Source organism: Hyperolius riggenbachi, chromosome 10 (genome assembly GCF_040937935.1).
Source record: "Hyperolius riggenbachi isolate aHypRig1 chromosome 10, aHypRig1.pri, whole genome shotgun sequence".
Classification (NCBI taxonomy): domain Eukaryota; kingdom Metazoa; phylum Chordata; class Amphibia; order Anura; family Hyperoliidae; genus Hyperolius; species Hyperolius riggenbachi.
This window is the reverse complement of record NC_090655.1, coordinates 292,777,025-292,784,202: the sequence shown is the minus strand read 5'-3', so window position 1 is coordinate 292,784,202 and position 7,178 is coordinate 292,777,025.

The following is a 7,178-nucleotide window of genomic DNA, read 5'->3' as shown; positions in this document are numbered from 1 at the left end:
CTGTGATTCTAGAACCCAAGAGAGGTCATATGCATTATTCTTGGCCTAAGAGATTGCCTTCCATTGTGATTCTAGAACCCAAGAGAGGTCATATGCATTATTCTTGGCCTAAGGGATTGCCTTCCACTGTGATTCTAGAACCCAAGAGAGGTCATATGCATTATTCTTGGCCTAAGAGATTGCCTTCCACTGTGATTCTAGAACCCAAGAGAGGTCATATGCATTATTCTTGGCCTAAGAGATTGCCTTCCATTGTGATTCTAGAACCCAAGAGAGGTCATATGCATTATTCTTGGCCTAAGGGATTGCCTTCCACTGTGATTCTAGAACCCAAGAGAGGTCATATGCATTATTCTTGGCCTAAGAGATTGCCTTCCACTGTGATTCTAGAACCCAAGAGAGGTCATATGCATTATTCTTGGCCTAAGAGACTACCTGCCTTCCATTGTGATTCTAGAACCCAAGAGAGGTCATATGCATTATTCTTGGCCTAAGGGATTGCCTTCCACTGTGATTCTAGAACCCAAGAGAGGTAATATGCATTATTCTTGGCCTAAGAGATTGCCTTCCACTGTGATTCTAGAACCCAAGAGAGGTCATATGCATTATTCTTGGCCTAAGAGATTGCCTTCCACTGTGATTCTAGAACCCAAGAGAGGTCATATGCATTATTCTTGGCCTAAGGGATTGCCTTCCACTGTGATTCTAGAACCCAAGAGAGGTCATATGCATTATTCTTGGCCTAAGAGATTGCCTTCCATTGTGATTCTAGAACCCAAGAGAGGTCATATGCATTATTCTTGGCCTAAGAGATTGCCTTCCACTGTGATTCTAGAACCCAAGAGAGGTAATATGCATTATTCTTGGCCTAAGAGATTGCCTTCCACTGTGATTCTAGAACCCAAGAGAGGTCATATGCATTATTCTTGGCCTAAGAGATTGCCTTCCACTGTGATTCTAGAACCCAAGAGAGGTCATATGCATTATTCTTGGCCTAAGAGATTGCCTTCCACTGTGATTCTAGAACCCAAGAGAGGTCATATGCATTATTCTTGGCCTAAGAGATTGCCTTCCATTGTGATTCTAGAACCCAAGAGAGGTCATATGCATTATTCTTGGCCTAAGAGATTGCCTTCCACTGTGATTCTAGAACCCAAGAGAGGTCATATGCATTATTCTTGGCCTAAGAGATTGCCTTCCATTGTGATTCTAGAACCCAAGAGAGGTCATATGCATTATTCTTGGCCTAAGGGACTACCTGCCTTCCATTGTGATTCTAGAACCCAAGAGAGGTCATATGCATTATTCTTGGCCTAAGAGATTGCCTTCCACTGTGATTCTAGAACCCAAGAGAGGTCATATGCATTATTCTTGGCCTAAGAGATTGCCTTCCACTGTGATTCTAGAACCCAAGAGAGGTCATATGCATTATTCTTGGCCTAAGAGATTGCCTTCCACTGTGATTCTAGAACCCAAGAGAGGTCATATGCATTATTCTTGGCCTAAGAGATTGCCTTCCATTGTGATTCTAGAACCCAAGAGAGGTCATATGCATTATTCTTGGCCTAAGGGATTGCCTTCCACTGTGATTCTAGAACCCAAGAGAGGTCATATGCATTATTCTTGGCCTAAGAGATTGCCTTCCACTGTGATTCTAGAACCCAAGAGAGGTCATATGCATTATTCTTGGCCTAAGAGACTACCTGCCTTCCATTGTGATTCTAGAACCCAAGAGAGGTCATATGCATTATTCTTGGCCTAAGGGATTGCCTTCCACTGTGATTCTAGAACCCAAGAGAGGTAATATGCATTATTCTTGGCCTAAGAGATTGCCTTCCACTGTGATTCTAGAACCCAAGAGAGGTAATATGCATTATTCTTGGCCTAAGAGATTGCCTTCCACTGTGATTCTAGAACCCAAGAGAGGTCATATGCATTATTCTTGGCCTAAGAGATTGCCTTCCATTGTGATTCTAGAACCCAAGAGAGGTCATATGCATTATTCTTGGCCTAAGAGATTGCCTTCCACTGTGATTCTAGAACCCAAGAGAGGTCATATGCATTATTCTTGGCCTAAGAGATTGCCTTCCATTGTGATTCTAGAACCCAAGAGAGGTCATATGCATTATTCTTGGCCTAAGGGATTGCCTTCCACTGTGATTCTAGAACCCAAGAGAGGTCATATGCATTATTCTTGGCCTAAGAGATTGCCTTCCACTGTGATTCTAGAACCCAAGAGAGGTCATATGCATTATTCTTGGCCTAAGAGATTGCCTTCCATTGTGATTCTAGAACCCAAGAGAGGTCATATGCATTATTCTTGGCCTAAGGGATTGCCTTCCACTGTGATTCTAGAACCCAAGAGAGGTCATATGCATTATTCTTGGCCTAAGAGATTGCCTTCCACTGTGATTCTAGAACCCAAGAGAGGTCATATGCATTATTCTTGGCCTAAGAGACTACCTGCCTTCCATTGTGATTCTAGAACCCAAGAGAGGTCATATGCATTATTCTTGGCCTAAGGGATTGCCTTCCACTGTGATTCTAGAACCCAAGAGAGGTAATATGCATTATTCTTGGCCTAAGAGATTGCCTTCCACTGTGATTCTAGAACCCAAGAGAGGTAATATGCATTATTCTTGGCCTAAGAGATTGCCTTCCACTGTGATTCTAGAACCCAAGAGAGGTCATATGCATTATTCTTGGCCTAAGAGATTGCCTTCCACTGTGATTCTAGAACCCAAGAGAGGTCATATGCATTATTCTTGGCCTAAGAGATTGCCTTCCACTGTGATTCTAGAATCCAAGAGAGGTAATATGTATTATTCTTGGCCTAAGAGATTGCCTTCCACTGTGATTCTAGAACCCAAGAGAGGTAATATGCATTATTCTTGGCCTAAGAGATTGCCTTCCACTGTGATTCTAGAACCCAAGACAGGTAATACGCATTATTCTTGGTGAATTTATTGACAATAGTTTATATAAACGTTAAAGACTTGTCATTTCACACTTCAGCAGTTTTTAAGTTTATTAGATAACTTTTTTATGCTATTAAAAAAACCATAAATGGGCAAGCACCATCAACCATTCCCCAATAGTAAGGGAAAAATGTTACAAGTGTGCAGAAAGGAACAAATTATTATACAAGGCTAACAAAGAACAGTAGTCCCCTTTAAATACCGCACCACTCCATCAATTGTAATCAATTCATCATCTTTATTCAACAAACATAAAAACACTTAAAACCAATGTGAGCAGCCATGTAATAATAATAAGATAACAATCCATGATTAATGTATAAATCAATCTCCACAAAAGTATCAACAAACAGTAATGCCCCTGAGTTCATATAAAGTAAAAATAATGATGTAAAAATCTACCCTGAGTAATCCAGCAACAAGGACAGTGAAAAACAAGCTAAAAAGTGACCATAGTGCTTGAAGAAGAAAGACCAGTAACAGCCAGATAAATTGAAAGTGATACAGTGCATATAATCAGCGTAATACCGCTGTAAATAAGGTGCAATTAGCCATAGAGGTGCTGCGTGCAAAAGAGAAAAGGACAGCGACTAGCGCTGAAGAAGGAACATAACGCTTACCAGAGGATATGAGTGTGGAGATGAACTACCATGGCGTGCCAACCTGCCGTCGCGATTCGCCGCTTTCCACAATACAGCGGCTTCCACTGCCCAGTGGAAGCCGCTGTATTGTGGAAAGCGGCGAATCGCGACGGCAGGTTGGCACGCCATGGTAGTTCATCTCCACACTCATATCCTCTGGTAAGCGTTATGTTCCTTCTTCAGCGCTAGTCGCTGTCCTTTTCTCTTTTGCACGCAGCACCTCTATGGCTAATTGCACCTTATTTACAGCGGTATTACGCTGATTATATGCACTGTATCACTTTCAATTTATCTGGCTGTTACTGGTCTTTCTTCTTCAAGCACTATGGTCACTTTTTAGCTTGTTTTTCACTGTCCTTGTTGCTGGATTACTCAGGGTAGATTTTTACATCATTATTTTTACTTTATATGAACTCAGGGGCATTACTGTTTGTTGATACTTTTGTGGAGATTGATTTATACATTAATCATGGATTGTTATCTTATTATTATTACATGGCTGCTCACATTGGTTTTAAGTGTTTTTATGTTTGTTGAATAAAGATGATGAATTGATTACAATTGATGGAGTGGTGCGGTATTTAAAGGGGACTACTGTTCTTTGTTAACTTTTTTATGCTATTCTTCATATACAATCAGTAAGCATTACTATTTAAATGCAATTGTAAGCTTAGGGACAACTACCCAGCTTTGATTGATTAAGATATATCTACTTAAAGTTCTTTACACAAGAATAGAACTATATATATCATTTTTAAAGATAATGCTATATTGTGTGTACCATACACTGTACAATTTCGAGACAACAATTTTCGATGAAGGATAAAATCTACAGCAGAAGATTTGCTATATTGCTATGGACTTGTTTCACTGAAGGAACTTTGAAAATGTATTTTTGGATGATGGACAACAACTGGAGAGATGTATATTCCTGTATATATGCTTTATCTACTTTTTATATCAATATAATTTTATAAAATTCAGCAGCTGAGTGTTGCGTATTTTTTCCAGAGGTAAACCTGTTAACCTATAAATAATCTGTTTATAGTGACCTACGCACCCACTACTGACTAATATTGATTATGACAACTTTAAGGCTGGCCCTTTAAGTAGTAGGTAATCATCTAAGGCAGATATCAATAAGATATTTGACACACTGAGGCAGTGTTCTCCCCAGGGCTAATTAGGTGGGCGGGCCGCCCGGCTGATTTGAAGCCCCGCCCGCCTGTTGTCATGTGCTCGCCTGGGGCTTCTAGTAAACTTCACTTAGGAGCGCTCCATTGCCTGCTTTCAGTCAGCGCCAGCCTCGCACAATAGCAAAGGCTGATGCTGTACACTGAAGGAGCGCTCCTCTGCCTGTCAGCTCAAGTGTTCTGGTGAGACAGGGAGGGATTGGCTGGGCGGGTTGTAAGGGGCGGGACTCCTGCTCCGATTCTTCCTACTGCTCTCCAAGTGATAGGATCTGTTTTATTACGGTGCCTCTCACTCTCGTTAATGAAACCGGAGAGAGCAGTAAAGCAAAAAAAACGCCCACACAGCAGCAGCTTCCAGGAGTGAGATGAGAGCCACGTGAGTTTCCGGGACAGCCTCAGAGCGGCTCACGTAGTCTCTCCTTCTCCTCCAGACTGCAGCTAAACAACATGCCTGAGTAGTTGAAAACGGCAGCTGCACGTTTAATCCAGCTGGAGGGAGACACGGAGATCAGGAGAAGTGATGCCCCTTCAGGCCTCTGCATGTTTATTTACTTTGGGGGGGGGGGGGGGGGGGGTGAGCAGAGGAGACACAGCCATGCAGAGCATGTTGAATGACAGGCTGTCTGTAGGCAGCCCCCTGTGCACTTGTCTCCTGCTGTGTGTGTTTCTCGCTGGCCCCAGCTTTGTATCTGTAGTGCTGCCCCTCCCCCTGCACACTGGGGAAATTTAGTGGAGCTGAACTCTTGCACAGGACAGAAGGAAAGCAGAGAAATGCACCCTGTATTTACACACACAGTTTAGCCCGTCTAATTTGATCTCTTTCTGTGTCACATGACTGCAGATAAGCTCATTTGAAAAGCCCTGAATGTTAACATATCTGCTTCCAAGAAAGCAGGAAGTGGACACACTGCAGATTTATTGCAGCATTTGTATCAGCTGTAACAAATGTTTTTCTTTAAAGGACAACTGAAGTGAAACTGATATGGAAGCTGCCATAATTATTTACATATAAGCAATGCCAGTTGCCTGGCTGTCCTGCTGATCCCCTGCCTCTAATACTTTTACCCTAGCCTCTGAACAAGCATGCAGCATATCAGATGTTTCTGATCATATTGACAGATCTGACAAGATTAGCTGCATGCTTGTTTCTGGTGTGATTCAGACACTACTGCAGCCAAATAGATCAGCAGGGCTGCCAGGCAACTGGTATTGTTTAAGAAGAAATAAATATGGCAGTCTCCATATTCTTCTCACTACAGTTGTCCTTTAAAGGTTATGCTGTTGTGCATCTTTTAGAGCAGAGAGGAGGTTGTCTGTTCAGGTCTGCTTAAAAAGGGACCTGAGCACCTTAATCTGAAACAATCTGCTAGGTACACACAATGCAATTTTCTGACAGATCTACTGTCAGATCGATTATTCCCAACATGTCCTATCTGATTTCTGCACGATTTCCTATAGAAGTGAACAGAAAATCGGAAATCAGATCAGGCATGTTGAAAATTGTCGAACTGACAGTAAATCTGTCCGGAAATTGCATTGTGTGTACTTAGCAGGTACATCGGTTTGCCTCCTCATCCTCTTTTTATTCTGTAAGCAGAGTTGCATTCCCCCCTCGCACGCCACCCGGCTACTTTTTCATGCCACCCGGCTGGAAAAAATTTCTGGGGAGAACACTGCTGAGGCATTGGGGTGTCTATAGCAGTGACTGTAACACACATAACAATAACCTGTCCCCCTCTCCACCCCAGAATTCCTGTATCTCACCTCCAGCCCAAACACCTGTATCCATTAATCTCCTAATTTACATGCGGGGTGCAGCACTGAGGCATTGGGGTGTCTATAGCAGTGACTGTAACACACATAACAATAACCTGTCCCCCTCTCCACCCCAGAATTCCTGTATCTCACCTCCAGCCCAAACACCTGTATCCATTAATCTCCTAATTTACATGCGGGGTGCAGCACTGAGGCATTGGGGTGTCTATAGCAGTGACTGTAACACACATAACAATAACCTGTCCCCCTCTCCACCCCAGAATTCCTGTATCTCACCTCCAGCCCAAACACCTGTATCCAATCATCTCCTAATTTACATTTGGGGTGCAGCACTGAGGCACTGGGGTGTCTATAGCAGTGATTGTAACACATATAACAATAACCTGTCCCCCTCTCCACCCCAGAATTCCTGTATCTCACCTCCAGCCCAAACACCTGTATCCAATCATCTCCTAATTTACATTTGGGGTGCAGCACTGAGGCATTGGGGTGTCTATAGCAGTGACTGTAACACATATAACAATAACCTGTCCCCCTCTCCACCCCAGAATTCCTGCATCTCACCTCCAGCCCAAACACCTGCATCCAAT